Here is a 22,801-nt window from a genome sequence, read left to right as displayed (position 1 = left end):
CACTTCCAAGTGTGCACTCATTGCGTGTTTACTGTATGCGTGGGTGTTTTCTATGTGCTGTGATAAATTCGCCAAGATCCTCTGCATCCCGCCATGACGTTGTGTTGTGAAAACTGGCACCGGCACACAGGATGATGCAGGAGCATCGACCTGCTCCACTGCCACCTACAGTGCCGGGCTGCAGTATTTCCAATGCGTCAGCCAGAGCAGTGAGTGGAACCAATGCTGGTGTGATTAGTCTGGCTAGGGGGTAAATAAAAACCATTATCAAGGTTTTTCTCTCTGCTGCATCCTAATGCAAAACACAGGAGAGAGGTGATTTGAATTGGTAAGGCTACACTGGCAATGCTCATTTGGCACTGGACAATCTTGATCAGAGGCTGGCTTTCTACGTGCTGATTTTGTTTTGTTTTGTCATGTGCCTTGAAATGAGCATCATTATCAACTGTGACACTCTCAATGGGCTGATGTTCTACTGGTTGGGTCCCGTGGTGCAGCAGCCTTGTAATTTTGCTAAAAAATGTGACAGAGATAAGCTATTTTGTTCCTTTTCAAAGATAACTGAGAAATAAATACACTGGAAAATGAACGTCTGCCCACTGTCACTCAAAATGCCTAACAATGCCAAGACTATGTTGTAGATGTATTTTTTCAGATTTTAACTGAATCAGTCCTGCAGCACCTTGTCTAATGTCCATACATATTTAATGACCTACTATCTGAGGCACATGCTGTTAATACTCACAGACTCACTGTACTGTACTGCAACTTATTTCTGGAACACAGACAAAAATAAAACTTTCTTTTCTCTAAACACCTCTCAACTTATAATAAGCTATACATTTGAATATATATTCTATTTCTATAATATATCAGGCTCCATTACAACTGTAGCCTAAAAAATGTGTCAACTCAAAGTGAGTTGGGTTGACTGACTGGTCTGATTTAGTGAATATCTTTGCTTTGTAACAAGCGTTAAACCTGCAGGAATACAGCACAGACAATGAAACACACTGACAACAAGGAAGCACCAAGTCAAGTCCACAAAACAGATTAATATCGCAGTATGTCATCATTTTATCGTAGAAAATGTGTACTTCATCTAATAGAAGACACGTGTGCTCGTCTACGCCAGTGAACTTAAGTGCAACAAAGCAAATGTGCAGAAATATTTGTACCATGTTGTGAAAAAGTAGTTCCTGCTCTCACTGTGGCAAAAAAACAAGCTTTCCAAAGAAAGAGATTATCTCAAGATGCTTTCTTTCCAAGGTTCAACATTTCATTTCTCAAAGCTTTTAAAAATTAGGGGTTTTTTTTTTTTTTCTTTTTACAGAGACAGAGAACACAGGTAAGAACTTCTACAACAGCGATGCTAGCCTGACATTTAATCTGAAGAAACAGATTATGCTTTCTTTTTTTTTTTCACATACATTTTATGTCTGTGCAATTGCCAGGGGTTGTCGAGGTGTAATGGAAAACTTATTTGTACGAAAATTTTCTGTAAAGTTCTAGAAAAGTGAATATCAGGAGTCTTTTTGCCAAATAATATCTTGGCTTACGTACTGTATATACTGTATGAGCATTTTATTCTATCTTAATGAGCAGCAAGGCATATTGTACTGAGGAAAGATTATTAGTCCAAAATGGACCTATTTAGAATGATGAAAGCGACTAATCCTAAAAACGACACACATCCAAGAGAGAACAAAAGCGTGTGAATTAAGAAGCCTTTCTTTGGCAAAAATGATAAGCAATGATTTGGACTCTATGCCAAACAAGCTCATTGTTAACAGGAAGGTAAGTACGCAACACAGCAACAATGCGTTGTGAACAATGCAAAATGGGAGCACTGGCGCTCCCTGCTTTCAGCAAATTCCGGCTAGCTTCCTGGTGGTTGGCTCCACCTGTTTTCTGTTTAACTGTCACAAAGCAAGGTCTCTCCCTCTTTCTCGTTTCAGTCTCCTATATTTACCTCCTCTTATTCCATTGTTTTTTCCACTCTCCTAATTTCATGGCTGGGCATTCTCCCATGTATAATTCATGAGTGACATGCTTGTTTTACACACCACGTACCAACAGCCATGTTGTGCCGCCCTAAGGGGGTCTCAACTATGCCAGCCTGTAATCTGTTTACACACAGAGCAACCAGCTCACAGCTCTCCTCGCCAATTACACTCAATTCCTGGAATGGCCCTCTCACTGACACAGGGTTGGTTGTGATCATCTTGTCCTTCAAAGAGGCATAGACAGAGAGAGTAGCAACACGGCATACATGTTTATGTCTGAAGAGGAGGTAATTGGTTGAGTGCTCAATGGTGGGGCACTGCACCGGGTAGATAAAAGTATCTCCCTGAATTTTAAAGTTGCTCTACTCAATGCAAGGTTAGAAGGCCTAGGTAACATCAACACACTGTCCGACCATAGCGCTCATTCACCAAGTTACAGTCTGAAAGCTATGCAGCTAACGGCAATTCACATAAGAGCGCTTGCAGTTCATTGTGCACAAACAAAATCATCACAAGCTGTGCACGCCAAGACACACACACTGGCACACATGCACACACAAGCACACACCCTAGACGTTGCAGGTAAATGGGGTAGAATGTAGCGCCGTGTAGTGGGTAATGAGTGCTGATTGTTTGTGACGGGGCTGTAGTAAGGCTGATTTCCCAGCTGAGGAATGGGGGCTTTGTACACATCACATGGCTGTCAGGGAAAGACAGAAAATGGGCCCATAGCTTCACTGCTCTTCAGAAACAGACAGCCAGAATCACTTCACTATTTAACTTTAGACAGCAGACATGGGCAGAGAGTGACGATGTGAGTATTTTAAATATTTTGTGATGCAATTCTAGCCTATTTTCATTGAAGAGTGCACTTGAGTGTTACACCTTTGAGATGTGGAAAAAAAAAAAAAAAAAAAATATATATATATATATGGCTGTTATTACAGGGCACAGTCAATTACTGACTCACAGGCAGTATTTATGCTGAAATCGGCATGACACCTTGGCAGACAGAGCACATGGTCTCAGACTTTTGGACCCCACTGTATAGAGAGGAAAATCTTCATTTTTTCCGTTTTTTGGTACATTGATGGCATTATTATCTACCCTGTGATTACGTTTTTTTTTGTTTTGTTTTGTTTTTTAACCATCCAAAGGTTTTAAAGCACCACACACGTAGGTTCCCTCAGAGCAATTCTCAGATAGAATCTAAAAGGCTACCGTAAAATGTGCTAAAGAATTAGTGCAGTCTTTGTTTTCACTTTTACTGTTCAGAAATTACGTTTATATTTTGTCAGGGTAATAACTCTTTTGATTAGTGACCACATAAAGTTAATGGATTTTGTTTGCATACATCGCAATACAGCCTGGATTGATATTACTTTTTCATTAGGGGTTTCCTTACTTGATGACACATAGTCAATAATTCATTGATCTTGGTGTGTTTTATTCATAAGTCTTACAGTGTAGAGGAGATCATTAAGGAGACTTTTTGCAAGCTTTGACTACCACTTAATGGAGGCAAATGATTCCTTCTCAATATGTGATGAGAGCAGCAGCCTGTTACAGTCAAGATATCCATATCTACACTGATGACCTGCAAGAAGCTGAGTTCAAACAGAGTTGCAGGCTAGTCCACTCAATACTGTAAATCAACAACAGTAAACAATAAATCTCTGTTTATGGTTTTAGTTTATGTAATCACTCCTGAGGAGAATGGAAACAGTCCAAGAGGTTAACACTTTTTTCTGCCCTATGTGTGTAGGTACACTGCTATGCAAAACGAGCTAAACACACTTCCAATAATGATTGAAGCCAAAACGTTGGACTTCAAAGCCTTAAGCGGAAGTAATTATGAAACTGTGAAAGTAGTTGGCTACTAGATAACAAATTCAATGATAGTGACAAATCAGAAAAAAGATGAGATGCCATAAACAATAGTAAAACTACAGGTACTATAAAAATGAATTAGTACAATAACAAATAAACAGGATTCACAAAATTATTGACCAGCTGTCAAAGTACTGGCATTGTCCCTCATGCCAGGAAGAAATCATCAGTTCAAGATCAACATTGAAATAAAACATCGTAATTAAGCTCGTAAACATACACAGAATTGATAAGAATAAAGGTTAAGAGTAACAAAAGTAAAATACTTAACTCTTAGTCCATCAGTAAAATAACACTATCTTTGAATGCTGTATCAGCAGCACATTAGCCTCAAATGGCTAGTGTACTAGCTTGGTTAACAGTAATCTGACTGCAGGATAACTAAAATAACAAATCAGAAATCAATAATAATAAAATAGCTATAGTAAAAAAAAAGGGTACCTGCACATAATACTCTAATAAGGGCATTGGGCCGGTAGATAAAAAGATGCCTGTTAATATTTGCTCAGTGACAGACGTGACAAAAGCCTGAAGGTAACAATATCAGTTAAATAGCAACTGCTATGAAATGGTGCCAGTACTGGTTGCTACTAGCAACAGAACACCCCGCAGAAACCAACTGCTGATGGCAGAACACACTCTGGCTGTGTTCAAAATCAGTCCCTTACTCAATAGTAAACAGTCAATTATGATTTCGGACACATACTTACCATAATCATTTTGCATCATCAAAACAGTAATATTCACACGTTTAAAAAGAAGAGCAGTGCTTTGTGGGGTTGTTAGCAGAAAGCAGTTACATGCCATAGGCTGTGTCCAAAATCACTCCCTTTTTTACCATATGCTGCACTACATTTACTGTCTGCCTTTTTATTTCAGTGTCTGAATTCTGAGTGTGTAAATCTTGTTTGTAAAGTTAGTTGTTTCTTATTCTGGAATAACTCTGTTTGGGTATTCAAGTGTACATTTTCCATGTATGTAATCATGGGATTTTTTCCATTTCCCATCGACGTCTACTGCTTCAGCTTGTATATTAAAATATGGCCGTTAAAAGTTACTGTACTATTTGGTTTATTGTTTAATTTTCTGCACTTTGTAGTGTATTACTGATTACTGTCAAACAATTGCATGTATCCTCAACTTCAGCCATATTTTAACCGAGGTCAATCTTAAAGGTTTATTTTGTAGTCGGAGAGCTTAGAAGGTGTGCAAAATACAAAAGTACAGCATCAGGATTTTAAAGATACAACACCTTACGTAAAATCTCAAGCCTTTCGTCCTACTTGGTAGACACATTATAGGTCTTCGGCTTCCAATTAGTGGTGGCACATCTCAGATATTCCTCGTGGCTTAAACAGCTCTGCGTGATGAAGACTTTTTTGTGTTTCTCTCAGGGCAAATCAGTCAACCATTTTAGCATTACAGCTGTTTTTTCTTAAAAAATAATGCCAAAATTAACACTTAAACATTAAGTGTTGATTTTATTTTAAGTTCATTACTGATCTTTAAAGTGGCAATATTTTCATTTATGTAAATGTCTGTTTTAGTTACTATCTACTGCAGAATGAGGCAACGCAATGGTAATGCAGCCTATGACCCACTGATGAAACTATTCCAATATTTATATATTTGCAGTATTACGAGCTGGGTGTCTGTGGTGACATTCCTGGGAAAAATGCTGCATTAAAGGTGCTATATGTAAGTTTTCTCTGCCGCTGGGGCCATTGTTGCATTTACAAGACAAGAGGTTATAATTACGCCCTCTGAGCAGTGCCACTTCCTCAGAGCAGACTGGACGCTACAGTGACCCACTATCAGAAAGTTACAAGACGGGCAGCCAGGCCAGAGCTAGATAGTTAGCAGGCTAACTTCAGTAGCAGAAAAGTGATAGAAATAACAGCAAAACATGAGTTAACATTTGTGTTGCTTTCCACCGCTGGAGACAGCTATGATTCCGAATGAATACGAACTCGCCGTGTTTCTTCTAAACTGCTAAGTAAATAGCTGTTAATGCTAATGGTGGTTATGCAGCATAGCAAAAAACCTTATATATAGCCCCTTTAAGTTACTAGCTAATGCAAACTGAATATTTCCTATTGCTTCACTTTGAAAAGCATTTAACTGGCGCAACATAAGTTGACTTTTATAATGAAGTGGAGGAAATGCAATGTGTTTGTCCATTTGCTTAGCACTTACCGCTATTGTTCATCAAAGATGTGTCTATAAAACAAGATGACTGTCTTTTTTGACATTTTTAGACAGCAGATCAGTTTGAAATATTGCAGAGTAATGGAACCAGAAGGAGCAGCCACAGTGAGAAGTTGGGATAGAGAGCTGCAGGCAACAGGCCTCACCCCTCCAACTTCTTAGCAAGGTAACCAACTCCTTTCACTGTGCTCTGCTGTACACAGAGTCATGCTGTGTGCAGCATTAAACCAGATTGCTCGAAGAATGATGAAAGAAGGCCAATTATTGGCTGACTTCTTTATTTAAACGAAGAGAATTTGTTTTGCTGCCCCCAGAATTCTGTGGCATGTAGTATTAAACCACATTTGCTGTCACCACCAGTGACTACAAGCGTCGACAAATCAATCAAGACTGAAATCTTCAAGACTACAACTTTAACTTTTAAATTTGTTACCAACTTCTATACATAGTATTAGACAGTTATACGAAAAAAAATCTATCTATATCATTAAAGAATCTATTGGTTTCAGCTGGATTTACCCGAAAATGAGCAAAACCAGCTCTTAAAAACACGCTGCTAAGTTGTCATAAACAATGCTAATTATTTCAGTGATATACCAACGTGCTCTAATACAGAAAAAGCTGATGCAAATTTATGTATCAATTTCATGAGTAAACATACTTATATAGTGCTTCATAAGTCCTCTAATTTTTTTCCTTTCATGGGGAGGCATCTGTCTCAGGCTGATACACTAGAATGAGAAACAGTTTCTCATGCGGTATTTTGTGCCTGCTGTTAAAAAATTCCCATGTGCCCTCTTGCCTGGCTCCCTGTTTGGACACCTGGATGCTGCTGGATGAGGTGAAATTGTGCGTGTGTGTCTGCGCATGCATGTGTGTTTTTGCATGCAACCCTTTGAGAGTGTGTGTGAATAGCAGAGAGAGTGACAAAGAGAGAGTACATCCAAATCAACAACTTGTTAAGAAAACATAATAAAAATGATTACCACAACATAACCAATGGCACAAGTTGAAATTTCACAGTATTTCACTGGATGAATATTCAAATGATTTGTTGTAAAGCGTGTCCCGATCTGAATGCATTCAATTTGCAAAGAGCTCACAGGAGTTTTTATTTGTATCTATATGGATTATTCTCAACAACTAAGACAGAAAATAATTAAGAGACTTGAAGTAGGCTACAAAAAAATTGCTGTCCATGTCTACAATAGCGTCGCCATTTTTGAGACAATTCTGAAAAACATACTGACAGGGATTTACTTTTGTGCATGAAAGACAAGCTCAACCCCGGCCTCAAGAAAGATTAAGGCTTGTCTCCAAAGGACTCACCTGTTTCGTTGTGTCTATATATTTTTGAGGATTTTGCTTGATAGAAAGGCTGCACATCACATTTCCCTTCAAGGGACAAAAAAGATAACGATTGACTTGACATTCAGCAGATTGATATGCTTGAACAAGCTGGATTATCATCATGTGTCTGGGCTCTGATAGCCGAACACAGAAACAGCAGAGTTGAGCTCCATTCCCCGGTACAGTACAATGCCTGCATACTGGGATGTTGCTGTATGCCTATAATGAACCCAACCTGGTCAGGTGCCGTGTCAACAGGGCTGCGTTGAATATGATCCACTGTGAAGAGCAAGCTATGATCAGTCAGTCTATTTCAGCCAATTAAGCAAAAGAAACCTATCATCCAGTGGCACATTAAGACCTCAAGCGACATCTCCACTCATTTGGAGAAGGTTTGGTGGGGCTGCCAGTATGCCGCCAAACGGAAACCAGTTGTACATTTGAGCTATAACTCTAAAAAGCAAAGCTAAGGACATCTGTGGGGAAGCTACCTGAACACAAGGTAAGCTACTACATACTATATGTCACCAGAAAATTAAGTAAACATCTTTTAAGTCCTTTTACGGTTAACCCTAGCTTGCTTCTACTTCCTCCATTAGCTTTTTTTAGTCTCAACTCCTACTCCTTTAGTGAGAGCTCCCCTTCTAGCCATTTAGTCTACTCCAATTAGACACTGGCAGGGTGTCTAAAGGGTGGCTGCTGCTTGGGCTTGTAATGCTGCTGCTCTGTCATGTTGTTGCACATGGTTAAAGAATAAACACCTATGCAACAGCTTAAGTAATCCTAACCACAGCCTCCTCACTCATCCTGTGACACAACCACAGTAAAAGCAAAAGAAATGCAAAACATGAAACTACAATAATAACAACAGTTCAGCAAGTGGATCTATACCTCAGCTGCACACATTAAGGTTCGGATTCTTCACTCCACCTTTTGTATGTTCCTTTGCTGCTTCCCATAGATTTATTTTATTGAGGAAGCCAATGTTTGTCTTATTATCTAGTTAGTATGCTTGTAGTCCTTTCCTGTTATCACAGGTTGTACCTTTTTCTGACATTTGCTCTACTATGCAGTCACTGTTTTCGCATGACTAATTTTTTAGGGTGTCAGTACCCAGAATCGTGTGGCTTCAGTTTCAGTCTCACTGTGATCTGTATCCTTTTTTACAGTCTATGCCAGAAGTATTACTGTCCTTGGGGATGTGAGCGGGGCAGACAAGAATGGTCCTGACCTTTGTCACCATATGCCTCTCAAACATATCAGTGATCTGTATTCATTTAGTGTAATTTACCACATGGCATCAACAGCAGGCAGACATAATGTTGCAGGCCTCTAAATTACCTGGTCACTTGTTATATTTATTTTGCTCCCTGGCTTAGTACCTTCTGACCTAGAATTGGCTGGTTGGTCTCTGACCTTGGCCCCCTGCCTATCCACAGTGTCTAATCATCCTTTAGCCATGGATTGGCTACACTCTCCTTCTATCTCACTTTCTACCCATTGATTTTGGTCATTTTATACCTGAGCACAGTCATTAATCTCATTATGACTATGTCTGGGTCCAGTTCATTAGTCTGGCCCAGCTGTAATACAGGCAGATGCCTGCCGGGCCATAAGAATTCATCACAGAGTCATTGAGGCCTGAAGAACACACCACGTAGGACAACACAACACATAGCCCACAGACAGACAGACAAACACAGGCATAGGTTTGAAGCTTTTTTACCAGAATCTGGCAATGAGAGAAAGTTACATTGGTGCCTGACTCCATGGCCTCCCTGGGAGTTCTGAACATTTTGATACTTTGACCACTGAAATACACTCTCCATTCCCTTTTCTTACAGACTATGTAATGTAAGGATGACAAAAATATCTCGTGCCTTTAATATTTCCGTACCTCTGTCAGGGAAATGGCCCCACTACTAGAATATTCCATCACTTTCTCCTTATCAGAAAGCATGTCCACTGAGGTTAAAAGCTCCTCAAAATGTTCCTTCCATTTTCCAACAATAGCCTCTCCAAATGGGATTAGTATTGCAGGACAATGGTGGTAATGTAGTTCATTACATTTGCATGTCCGTGATTTTACTGAATGATCTGGACAGCATGTGCAGTGTGTAGTGCTTTACTACTCTAATAAAATACTGAGAGGTTATATCATTACAATACAAAGTATTTGCCATTAAAAATCAGTTTAACATTGATCTGGCTGGCACGACAAGTATCCTATCTCCCTGTTCACTCCCTTTCCGAAATGGCTGGGAGGGAGAGGGACCAGCTGTTTTCTAATCAGCCTGGAGAAGGGGCAGTGATTAATTAGTAACTAGAAAATAACAAAATAACTATCCTTACATATAACTTAATTAACCCAGTATCATACAATTTATTTTCATCATCATTGATGTTTTTCATTCTGTGGCAAAGTTCAGTGCCGATTAGGTAAATAGTGTGTTAACACCAGTTTTCTATCCATTAGCTTGATCTTTCTGTACCGATAATGTGTAGTTTTGTTGACTGAACTTAACCATAACTTAATCATACTTTTAGTCATACCCAGACTCTCTCTCCACCCAGTTAACGTATTCCAGATGGATAGGGAGTGATCCACAAAGGTCGCATGATTTGGATGATTACTCACCACCACCTGTGAGGTGGCTGTGCATAGCACCTAATGGCCTCACTGGTAACAATTCTGATGTAGGAGGTCTCCCAGAACTCAGAGAAATACTCCGTTCACTCAGAGAACTGTGGTTATGTAAGTAATCTTCTGCATGTTTGCAATGACCAAATCAAGTCCCTGACCTTAACCAAGTAATTTTAGCAGCCTTGACTTATCATACTGTTAAAATATGGTGTTATAATAATCAATATTTTTTTAAAGTTAAAAAAAAATATAAAATTGAACATAATCTGATATGTTGCAGAATTATGATCATTCTGTCTGGCAAGTTGTTGCAGTAACACAGTCATGATTAATTCTTGTTCACAGAAATTTGTTTATAATCACTATTTTAGATATTATTTACTGCTCATGTACTATGAAAGTAGGTGTTCTTGTTAACATCCAAGTTGTTTGAAAATGTTCCTTCCGATTATGTTGGGTAAACATAAGATTGAAGGAATATGGGGCTCAAAAATAATTGTGAAGGAACACAGGGCCTTAGAAAGATATCTTCACCTCAGGGGGAATGTACTGGAAAGATGGAAGTGCAAAAGGATGGAAGAAGCCAGATGGGTGGATGGGGAAAGCATTGCAGATGTAGAGAATGAGAGATGATGAGAGGAATGGTGGTTGGACTGGTTGAAGAAGGCTAGCGAAGCGACAAAAAAGGCCTGGCTTGATCAGACACTGATGTTTCACTGGGCCAAGCTCCACGGAAGGAGACATATTAAATCTGATTGAATCCACACTCATGTGGTCTTCAAAGGAAATGGGGACATATGAAACAACACTGTTGTCCTTTTCTCTTTCTGTCTCTAATATTAAGATGCCTCTGGGTTTCGATTTCTGTTCGGTTTAATCAGTCCTGTCTGTATCACTTATTGACATTACTAGCTATGACTTCTCGTGTTGATTGTTGATGGAGATTATTGCTTGGATTTTGCGGTAAATAAGAAACTGAGTGTTTCTTTTAAGCCTCTCTCAGTCTTAATAGTTCTGTCCAGTTTTCCACAAACTGTACATTTCAAACTGTTGTTATTTAAGTTTCCTTTACTGCTTTTCATGAACTTCAAGAATGACTTTAAAGATTTCATGTATTTTTCTGCAATTTCTTAAATACCCACAGGTCTTCCTCCGCCATTTTATATCCAAGATTGAGGGAGTCCATAAATTGGGCATAGTGGTCAAATGATGAGCCCATTTTGAATCAATAAAACACTGCACCCTTGCAACAGCTTTTTCATTTGACATTTTAAAAGGACGTGTTTGCTGGGTGGGCAATAGAATGGTGGCTATTGTTCCTTTGTGGTGCTCAGATTGTTTATCGACTAGGTGAGCATTCACCCGTAGCCTTATGTCAGTGTTCGAGTCCTCTGGAGACAACTGCAAACTCCTGTTCATCAGTGGCATCCACACACAAGTTGCATCAGTGAGGGTCAAGGCAACTTTTGCCTAGTAATGCAACTCATACATGGTGCACATTTAGCCAATGGTGTAAACACACACATACAACTCACACACACACACACACACACACACACACACACACACACACACACACACACACACACACACACACACACACCTAAAAAAAACAAAACAACAATCGGACCTCCAAGGCAGGAAGAATGTTTCTCAATCCATATAGTCACCCTGATGCAAGCATAGAGCAAACTATTTTAATGACCCTGAATGGTGTTTTTGAACAGAACAATTCTCATCTTTTGGCCGACTGCCATAGAAACATTGAGTTTTCATTCACATTGTTCGTTCTGCTTTTTTATGGCAGGTCTGGCTCCAAATCTGTGGTGATTGAGCCTGATAATGATGTACTGTAGGACATCGAATATGTCTGAAATACTGCACATCCCTGTGCTCGATTTTTGGTGTTGCTGCATCTCACCCTTCACTGTACTATTTAGTTATCTCATTACCATCAGCAGCTATAGCTGGGTGTTAGTTATACTCTGAGGGGATGATTTAACGAGATTCCAAACACGCACCCACTCAGATAATTACAAATTAGCTAGTATTTGCATAAATAAAGCAGTACATCGATTATTAAAATATACCTCCTACCATGCCTATTCTTTATGCATCTCTTATGAATTGCTTTCATTTTGCATTCAGGGCCACGTTAGGCATCTTCAAAATAATGCCATTCAGTTCCCAAGTCTAATCCCCAATATCATGATTAAAATTCCCTTGGCTTTGATTCGCCTTATCACAGTTGGTCCATGTTGAGATAATGTGTGTCTTTACAACTCCGACAAAGTTGCTCTGCCATTTGTAGCTTCTCCTCTGATATTTGACAGTTGACATTCAAATGCACTGCTTTCTACCTAGTTGTTGCTGCTCACTGTTATCTTTTTCAGCTAGGTTGAGCAAAAAGGTGCATAGGTTTGGTGCTGCGGGCGAAGACAGATCTTCAAAACATAATGAGGGTTTGCCAGGGTGCCTCTATGCCTGGTCTCTTTACAGAAAAGGAGAAAAATACTGTCAGGGCATACAGGCCGTACCTTGGGATAATACACTATTATTTGATAATATGCAGATCACTCAGTAATTAGAATACCAAAGGTTTCGGCTTTTCACAATTTTTTTCTTTTAAGTCTCTTAAATAAAATGAAGGCGCCTCCAAGTTCTACTGGCTGACCATTACAGACCACAGCTGCATGTTTTAAGTAGTGGAAAAGAAGGTAAGACATAGAAAGAAAACTAAGAATGCATTTTTGTGTATGTGTGTGTTTGAAAGCTTTGATTGTTTTTACGTGCTTGACTGCACCGGATTTTGGGTAGGCAACCTTGAAGTTCCAAGACTTCTTTCCCCTTATCTCTCCCTTTCTCTGTCTCTCTGCCTGTTTGTCAGTCTCTTTTTTATTCCTCTATCTCTCTCAGTGTAGTAGTTGTATATCTCAGCTAAGGTGAAACAGTGTGGATGTGATTTCTACAGCTCTGTTGGAGACCAGCACCTCATCACAAACTGGTCTCGGCTGGTTGGGTGAGCGAATCAAATCCTGGATAGCACAACTGAAACGATTTCAGCTTGAGACTGGAGACCCTGCCTCTCATCTCAGTCATTGGGGCACATTCAATTGGATGCATTCGATTCAATTCAGCTCATATGTGGGCAGGACCAGAGAAAGCAGTGTTAAAGGACAGCTAAGGTTATGAAACAAAAGCTTGCAAGGGGCATGGAAATATATGGAATTTAAATTGTGGTATCCTTTCTGTTTTTGAAAGTTTCTGCAAATCACTGGTCTCCCACACACTGTCTTTGTATGTAACTAACAAATAACACATCACACATTCAAACCCACTGAGACACAAAAAAAAAAAAAACCCAAGAAATTCTACATTTGTAGTGCAGTGACTCTCGTGATCACATGCTGAAAACTGCAGAAAAAAATGGAATCACCTTTATAGAAAACAGTTTAACTGTGATCTGTGGTTATTTAAGGCAGTATGAGTCATTCTGTAGCTCTTATCGCTGCAGGAAGCCCGCTGTGTGTGACATCACCAAATGCTACTCATATGCACGACTTTGTGCATTATTAATTAGAAGACTTCTTCAGTTAAGTCCTCCTGGCTCTTGGCCTCCCCATTTGCTCTCTTGACTCAGAGCAGGTGATGTCATTTCTCTTGTCCTTACAGGACACTGTTGAAGATAAGGCATTAAACGTCTGAGAAAAACAAAATCCCTAAAACAGTATTTAAAGAAGCTATAATTGATATTTTTATATTAAAAGTGGATCAAATGACTATGTGTATGTGAAAGGTTGTTGTTCGTAATGACAAACCTACTCAAAATGATAACCCCCCTGTGCAGTCCACTCAGCATTTCAGCATCTTTTATATCATTGTTTTGGTTTTACAACCCCAAACTTTACTGTTTTGGTTCTCTCTCACAGTTCTCATCCATGCCATTTCTGGGCAGCAAACAGCGGTTTTTAGTGACAAAGCTCTAAAAACCCCTACCGTTCGCGACCTACCTACCTCACACCAAACAACAGACACACAAAGTTAGCAACTAGCTAGTGAATATAGCAACATTTTATTTTGACATTTCACTTGGTGGAGCGCAAAATATAGCTAAAAGGCAAGTCAATATGGATTTAGATTAAACACAGGACACAGGCAAAACAAGCAAAACAACTCTGATGGAATGCTAATTTTGCTCAATGTTTGCCAGATGTGTAGTTTTCACATTCTATTTAGACTTTTGAGACTGATAAATCATGTGTGTTTATGTGTTTCAAGAGTCCATCAGGGTATTGTATTTCAAAGGAAATGTGTTTTTTTTTCCTCACACCAGTATGCCTAACATTGCTTGGAGTGCAGCGAGAGGACTTCTAAATTCTAGCAGAGCACGACTGATAATTTGTTGTGTTTGGAGGACAGAAAGTGGGGTCATGCTGACATTTGCCAGTTAGCTCGGTAAACTAAAGCTTCTCTCTGTATACTGTATGTGTCTGGGTCTGTGTTGACCTTTTGCTGATTGTGAATTAAGTGTTGGTGAGTGCCTCAGGTCCCTGGCCTTTGAAGGTTATATGGACGACCTCCCCAGCTCTGTTCAACACTCGACCAATAAACAGCAAGTACCCAGGACAACTGGAATCACTCTGTCTCTATTTCTTTCCATCTCTTGCTCTCTCTTCCCCCCGACCTTCTATATCCTTCTATTTTTCTGAACATGAGACATCGTCACACCCACTCCCTGGGAGATGGAGGGATGCTGAAAATGAAAAGAAAAACAATTAGTAGCGCTGATGGGTCTGTATGAGGTAATGAAATTGCTTGTCTCATTGTAGCGTGTAATGGAGAGCAGTTTGAAGTTAATTGAGGGGGGATAGGACACTGGGCCACTGTCTGCTGGAGTAGTGTAGTTGGGCACAGGGTTTATCAGTGAGAGAATCACTGAACCCAGAAAAAAAAAACCATTCCTTATCACACTTCACAAATGAGAATTATCTTGCTTTAACAGACGAGATAGCGAGATCAATTGTTATTGTAATTAAATTCATATTCTTTTCGTCCGTTTCTGGGTCAGGTTCATGGGCATGAAATACCTGGCAGAGTCCAATTCATACTTAATGTTTCAGCCAATCCATGTCCAAATACTGTGTTATTATTTCTTATATACATATGTATTTGAGCACCTTTCCTTAAATGTAAAATCAATTTTCAATTCAACATTATACATTTCCATCAGCGGTAGACACTCTAAGGTGTGGTTTTCATAATATGGTCTGCCTGGTAAACCTCCAGAAACCTTACAATCATGGCTCTGATAGGTAGGTGGTTTTCAGAAGGCGATAGAGTGCCACCTTCTGGTGAAATGACTGAAGGATGTTAATGTTTTGCTCCACTAGCTTGCAGTAAGTGTCGCCATGAATGTGGTTTATAGACAATGAGCATAGTAATTTAAAAAACTGCCTTAGGATGGTTGAAATAGCTCAAATAAAGCACACAAATTCTTAAAATCTCCAAAGCAGCAATACCAAAACTATCATGGTGCATAAAAATGAGAGCCTCATCGTTTGACATTATTTAAAATAACCTATTATACTATGCAGTCTTAAATACACATAGAAAATACAATCTTGACTACATGACACTCATGTCCAAAAAAATTATTTATTGCCTTATGATGCAAATACTTTTTTCCCTTAGCCCTCACACTAACAACAACGGATTTGACCCTTAAACTGTTCTGTTTCTTTTTGTTTCTGGAGTTATCCCTAAACTTGACAAAGCATGTTAGTAACATTTTTCATGCCTAACTGAGAGTTGGTGTTGAAACAAGCTGCATGTATCATAAAGAATGATGAGGAATCAAGACTGGAATAAAAGCCCTGAGTTGGGCAGATATGGAGGATGGAGAATGTTCCTCTCTCCTCCTCACACAGTGTTGATAGAAGACAATTAAACGCAGCTTGCCTACAGTATTGATCATGTCGCCCTGATAGGCAGAGCAGAACCACAGCACCTGTATTCATTAAACAACCTGTTTAGCAACCATGCGGCAGAGGGAGAAGTCAGGGCCTGTTTGTGAAACGAAGCGCCACAGGCCAAGAAACACCTGCAAGATTGCACAGAAACTTTTCAATAAAGCATGACGGAAGGAAGGAACTGAGAAAGAGGGAAGGACAGCTCATGACCTTGTCTTAAGAAAAAAGAAAAGGAGGAGGAAAAGAAAAAAAAAACAGAAAAAAAACATAGTATTAAAGGAAAAACATAACCAAAAACCAACAAATGTTAAATTGGGTGTGTTTATTGCAATAATAAATGGAATGAGACAGAGGTTATTTATTGCTTCATTGCTTTATAAACACTTGTTCACTTTTGAGGCTTGAGGGTGAAAATGTTAACAAGTTTGACTTGTCCCTGTGAAATTAAGAAATGCTTTGGCAAGTTAAATGATTCAATGAATATTAAGCAGACGCTGCATATTGAGGTCTAATTTGTTATGATAGACTTGTTTTATTTCGGAAGAATTAGGAGAGTGCTTTGACCTACACCTTACCTATTTTACATTCCATGGAGGGGCCTTTCACTGCTTTCTTTCACCCTTCAATGGTAACTCTTCATTCTGAAAACCTCATTGAAATAGGTCATTTTCCAGCAGACAGACTATAAATGGCAGCTCCGGTAAAAATGTGCCCATAAATAGTCAGGGGATTTAAAATGCAATGTTATAGACCCACTTAAGCAGTTACGTATGTCCTCAACATTCATGTACCGATGTAATTTACTACTATCAACGAGTTTCACAAGCACTCAGTCCTCTGCAATATTTTGAAGGCCATACATCATGTTCTATAAACTTTCAAGGTGTAGAAAAGATCAAGTGCAGAGTTTAGAAAAGCCAAAACACACTTCAAAGTTGCAAAAAGCGCTATTAATATTCCTTAAACTGGAGAAATAGGGCATCAACAGAAAAGCTCAAAGATTTCAGGCCATTTCTGAGACATGAATCAGAGCCCATTATCTGGCCCGCTTTTCCACTGGTCTCCATCTTTGATGACCTTGAACCTACACTGAATCATCGGACAGCAAAAAGAAATAGCATTGTGAACCCAGTTGTCCTCATTTAATTCCCACATCTAAGGGAGCAAGTATACGAATAAGAGCTCAATAAAAATATAAGTACTAAAGCTCTGACATGAGGGAGAACACTGTGTCTGCCCTATCTTGCCAGGACTTATCTATCAACAATGACCTTGACCTGATGCAACAGCTGAGGACATCTCCAGGGAGGACAAACTGCAAAGACGCAAGTAAACTGGAAGGAAGTCGGAAAAGATTTTCATATGCCACTGAATGACCTATTCATAGATGAAAGGCTGCATTGCGGATTGATTTTTTTATTTTCAGCAGAGGTGACCTTTGAATGCAAGCTTGGTATAAACTGAACTCTGACAAAAGTGTCAAACAGGTGCTCAAAGTTGACTTTGCGAGTAAGGGACAGTTGTCCTAGATTAAGGGACAAAGTTTTAGAGGGACAAACACACTTAAATATACAGTTGTTTTTCTGAGGGCAACAGGCAAGGTTCCAGCTCATGAACTGTGTCATGTAAAGGCCAGGTTATACTTTAAAAGACATGTCATTGGACTATGTAGAATGCAAAAGTGTTTTAGGCTGTTCAGAGTGGCCACTCTTGAAGGTGGAGTGAAAAGCCAATTGTTGTAGAGAGAGAAAAGACACAAACAAATAATTGTTTAAATATGGGGATTTATATGTTGCATTCATTTGTACACATGAAAATTGACAAAGTGCTTGAGAGAGAACTTCAAACTCTACTTTCTTTGGTTGAATGAGGGAATGTTGGTTTTGGAAAGTTACAGAAATTTTCGCACATTGGCCCCTTAACTCCCACCCACTTAAACTTTAACTGTTTGGTTGGCTCCAAACTAATAATGCTCAAAAATCTCAAAAAGGTGCAAGTGGAAAATCACCTGTGAGATATTACAGATTGTTCAAGCAGGTTCATGTGCTCATCAAAATCTGTAACTGGTGACTTGCTTAGGCAATTTATGTATTAGACAATATTTAATGGTAAACTTGCTCTGCTAAACAGAGCACTCTGTAGGGGAGCAGATCACGCTGCCTGCTTGAGATTTGTAAAAAATTACACTAATTTGGCTTTCGCCCCATTTTTCCAAAATAACATTACTTTGTTTACCGTGGTGTTCTATTTTTACCTGTGACACAGCAGAGCGAGCAAAGAAAAGATCCAAATAGCAAACATAGGCTTATTAACTGTTAGTCATGGATCAGGGCATTGGCAGTCCACAATGATCCTTGAAAAAGTCCACAGTATATTGCTTAGCGATTGGTCTTGGCCCCTTGTTGCTCTTTTTCCTGCTTCCTGTAGGCAAGGTTGATTATTAATGGGCCTTTCGTTGGCTGAATACATGCAGGAGGTATGAGGACAAGTACAGGTTTATGGATTTATAGGTATGGAATTGAGCGGCATTTTCTGATTGATTTTGTCATATTTCAAAATTTAACATAATAAAAAGAGTATATTAATAAGCTTACTGTGCAGTATATGACTGTATTTTGCTCCTCTGGGTGGGGCAGAAAGGTTACCATATTGGTGACTGTATTGGTTACCATTAAGATGCTGCATCCTGGTTTACTCAGAAGTGGGTATATACCTTGGTAAAGTGACTTGAATGCACTTGACCCCAAGAAAGGTCTTAACAACTGACAGACAACTCCCTTCCAGTAATTACCATGGCTATTACTGCTAAATAAAAGATGCCTTTAATATCTATTTATTATTCATCTGGATATTTTGGCATCTGTACAACGTCTCACTATACTAGAGTGATGCTGTACCAAGTATATGCATAGTAAAAGGCAATAAGTAACTGAGTATTACAAAACATTAACTGAATGAAGTCAAGCATATTTATTTGCCGAGATGTGTTTGGTGCTGCCTCGCAGTGCAAATACAGATTTTTGACTAGACATTGCGGAGTCATACATTTGCTTTATTTCATGTTAAAGCTTCTAGAAATACCAGTCCCTGCTCTGTACAGGGGCAGTTTATAAGTAATCAACTTCCTGTGGCTTTCACTACACACCTTAGTCCCCTGAGACACACTAACATAAAACTTTGATTATCTGTTATGAAATCAGGCTGGTGTCTTTTAGATAACTGTAGATTACCTCTGTAGTTAAGATTGCATTGTGCATTGTCTTCTCTTCGCCAGCAAACGCAAAGAAGAAAATTCATGTCTGCATACTGCTGACGTTTAAGACTTTTTGTACTCTGGATATACAGTAGTATTTGGTGCTTTACAGACTCCTAACAAAGACCTTCTTTTAGGTTGGACAGCTTTAAAGAGCTCTAATATTTGTTTTGGACCACCCTCTCTGTTGACACGTATCGACAGTGCTTCAGGAATGTTACAATAGGTGACTCACACTCCACCTTCCATACAACGTGTCTTTCTTATCACTCTTTGTCCACCTGTTCTTACAGTGTTTGCCACTATCTAGCTGACATACACTAAATGTACCCCGACAGACACTACTTCTAGTCCGTTTTTTTACAACAACATTATCAGGTCACAATGTACACATGCTTGATTGTGTACCTTTCAAGAATATGGATTGCATAAATTGACATTTTTAACGGCCCGTCTTTTAGGCTTATCTTTGCTAAGTGTGATGGAGTTAAAGGCTTAGCAACGATTTGCAAAGTAAATTATCTTGTCGCCCTTTTACTGCATGTAGAATTCATGAGGATCATCAGCTTTGATATTCTGAACACAACACACTATGTAATACCTTTGTATTAAAAGTCATGTCTCTAGATAAACATGTTAGAGCTAAATCTTTGATAATAATCAGTGATTTTGGTTTCTCTGAGGCTATAATGTTAACATTTACTTCTGTTTCAATAATCTCACCATCTTCTCATAATAAAAGTGTGCTTTGGAATTAGAGGATTTTGATCAGTAGCCTGGCTTCATACAGAAATTAACACCGCAATAGACTGTAAGAACAGCAGAGGTGAAGTTGCAGGAAGCCTGCTGCTTTTTCATCATGAAAAATGCCAACAGATTGTAAACATATATGTTGTGGCAATGATAATTAGCAGCAAAATACAATGCTATGTTTGGGTAATTTCTCTTTCTAGCCTGTACAATGTTTGAATAGATGTAGATTTTTGCCCCACCAAGTACGACTAAAGGATATTCAATTGTTCACTTTATTGTTTGTTTGTTTAAGTATTTGTATGTTTTAGTTTACCCTAGTCTCAGTGCCTCTCACTACACATAGCAACACTAAACCCTGACCTCGCCTATCGCTATTTACTGGAACTGTGTTAGCTGCTGTCGTCACTTGTAGAATATTTTTACGCCACAAACTCGGTCCAACCCTTTTCATCTCTTTCTGTCCTCCGGTTTCCTTCCTCCACCCACTGTTGAGATTACCTGGTTAGGTAGCAGCGGCAGGTGGGCTATAAAAACCCTCTACTCTGTTCTGAGAGGGACAGAAGAGGGCCAACACCTCTGTGCTGGCAGTTAAAGGGTCATATACCGTACACTGCGTTTCTACCGAGACGCACGACAGTTACTTCACATCATTTATTCTTCAACTCATCAAAGACAAAGAGTATTAGCAACGGGAGAGGAGCTAAGAGGCTGCCATTAAGGGATCAGCCATGCTTGGAGGAGTCCACACAGATTTGTTGGTTACGGTGACTTTACTCTTCCTCTCTCAGACAGGGACTCAGTGCAGGTGGGTATCGAGATAATTCAACTTTCAACAGTCACATTTTAGCTGATATGTTATTTCAAATATTCTTACATGACTCATGTTAATTTTATTGAGTGGAGATTTAATGAGATATTGTTTTTTTTTTAAGTCAAACCAGGTATTTTAGAAATGTATGGCATAATTGTTTCAAAGGCAATCTGTGATCACTGTCATCTGTCTTCATTTCTCAGGGCTGAAAATGACTCTTCATTAGTTCATTTACCAGAGTGGAGAACAAATTCAGGTATGAAGTGTTACATCTATTAAACCTGTACACTCCATAAATGCTTAAATACAAATTTGTCAATTTGTCCCAACAATAAATTTACTTAAATAAACAGAGCTAAATAGAAAAAGAGACATACAAACCATACATACTATATTTAACCCACCCCTTTTTTTTTATTACATAGAATATGTTACAAAGTGTTTCTACAACAAAGAGAACAATATGATTTGTGACTGGACAAGGAGCCAACAAAGAACAGGTACAGACGAAAACATTTACTGCATAAAAGTTACAGCAATGGATTTGATTAATTAAATACTGTAATAATGAAATTAAAAGTCAAATGTATTTTAAAGTCATCACCTAAGATTACAGTTCAATTCAGCTATGAGTTCACTGTGACACAGAGAGATTACTTGACTGTAGTAACTTTTAATTTTGTCCCTCCCCTTTTGGAAGGGATTTGGAACATCAGTCCACAGGTCTGTTTTAATCTGCAGACAGGTTGTGATTGTGTCTGTGCCTCGCTGCGTATCGCTAATTGATCTGAAGCAGGCTAATAATCTTTTATAGCCTGCTGTTCTCCCAGGGGCAATCTAAGTGAAACGCCTGCACTTGAGGTTCAAATTTAGCACAAAACACTATAAACAGCTATTTTGCATTTAGTGACAATTGCACCACAACAGATGTACTTTTTTGGTTTATTACAATAATAAATGCAAGGAAATGGTTTCCTATTTTTGGTGAGAAATTATGATACAACATAAAAGCCCCTTCCTAACCTGTGTAGTTAAAAAAGGGAACTTTTACTTTAGAAACAAGTGCCACACCAGCACTATTCACCAAATGAGCATGGTCGATATCTATGATGACTCTGAGGGCATCCAGCGTATTGCATTTTCTGATTCTCCTTTTCACCTACAGCGGATGTTGCCGTGAATATTTTAGAGAGTGGCCCACTGGGGCTGGAGGGCGAGGCCTGTCTAGAATTTTGGTACCAGACCCCAGCTGCAGCTAATGGGTCTGAACTCCGAGCTCTGCTGAAAAGCAGCGCTGGTCTGGTAGAAATCTGGGCCTCTCCTGCCCTCCCTAGAAATTCATGGAGACAAGTGTTTGTCCCCCTGAAAATCATGAAACCAAAAACTCAGGTAAAAGGGCACATATTACCACAGATCTAGAAATGATCTGTATTCGCAATTTAAAATATAATATTGTATAAATTTAAATAGATAATCTGCTTTTACATTAGGTTGTACTTGAAGCAGTGTCCATGGAGGGGCAGATCACGTTTAACCGGATCGGTGTAAGAAGAGGCTCATGTGGCAAGTATTCTTTTACTCCTCTTTTGCTATCTTAAGAACAGCCTGCTTTTGGACCCATCAATCAATGGAAAAGACAATCATACTTTATTCAAGTATACAGTGATAAAAATGTTTATGCAATACACAAACCATTGCTGTCATAGCACTTGTCAGATTAGTGTCAGTGAAAATGCAAAAGATCCCATATCGCAAAACCCTTCTTAAGTTTAAAGATGTAAAATATTCTTTAACTTATTAGGTCTCATATGTTCACAATTTTAGTAAGGCAGTATGAATGATTTACATTCTTTTGATTAGATTAAGTAAACATGACTCAAATTATCACTTACATGAATAATATTTTGGATAACTAAG

This window comes from Xiphias gladius, chromosome 14 (assembly GCF_016859285.1).
Source record: "Xiphias gladius isolate SHS-SW01 ecotype Sanya breed wild chromosome 14, ASM1685928v1, whole genome shotgun sequence".
In the NCBI taxonomy this organism is placed as follows: domain Eukaryota; kingdom Metazoa; phylum Chordata; class Actinopteri; order Istiophoriformes; family Xiphiidae; genus Xiphias; species Xiphias gladius.
This window is presented reverse-complemented; position numbering follows the sequence as displayed.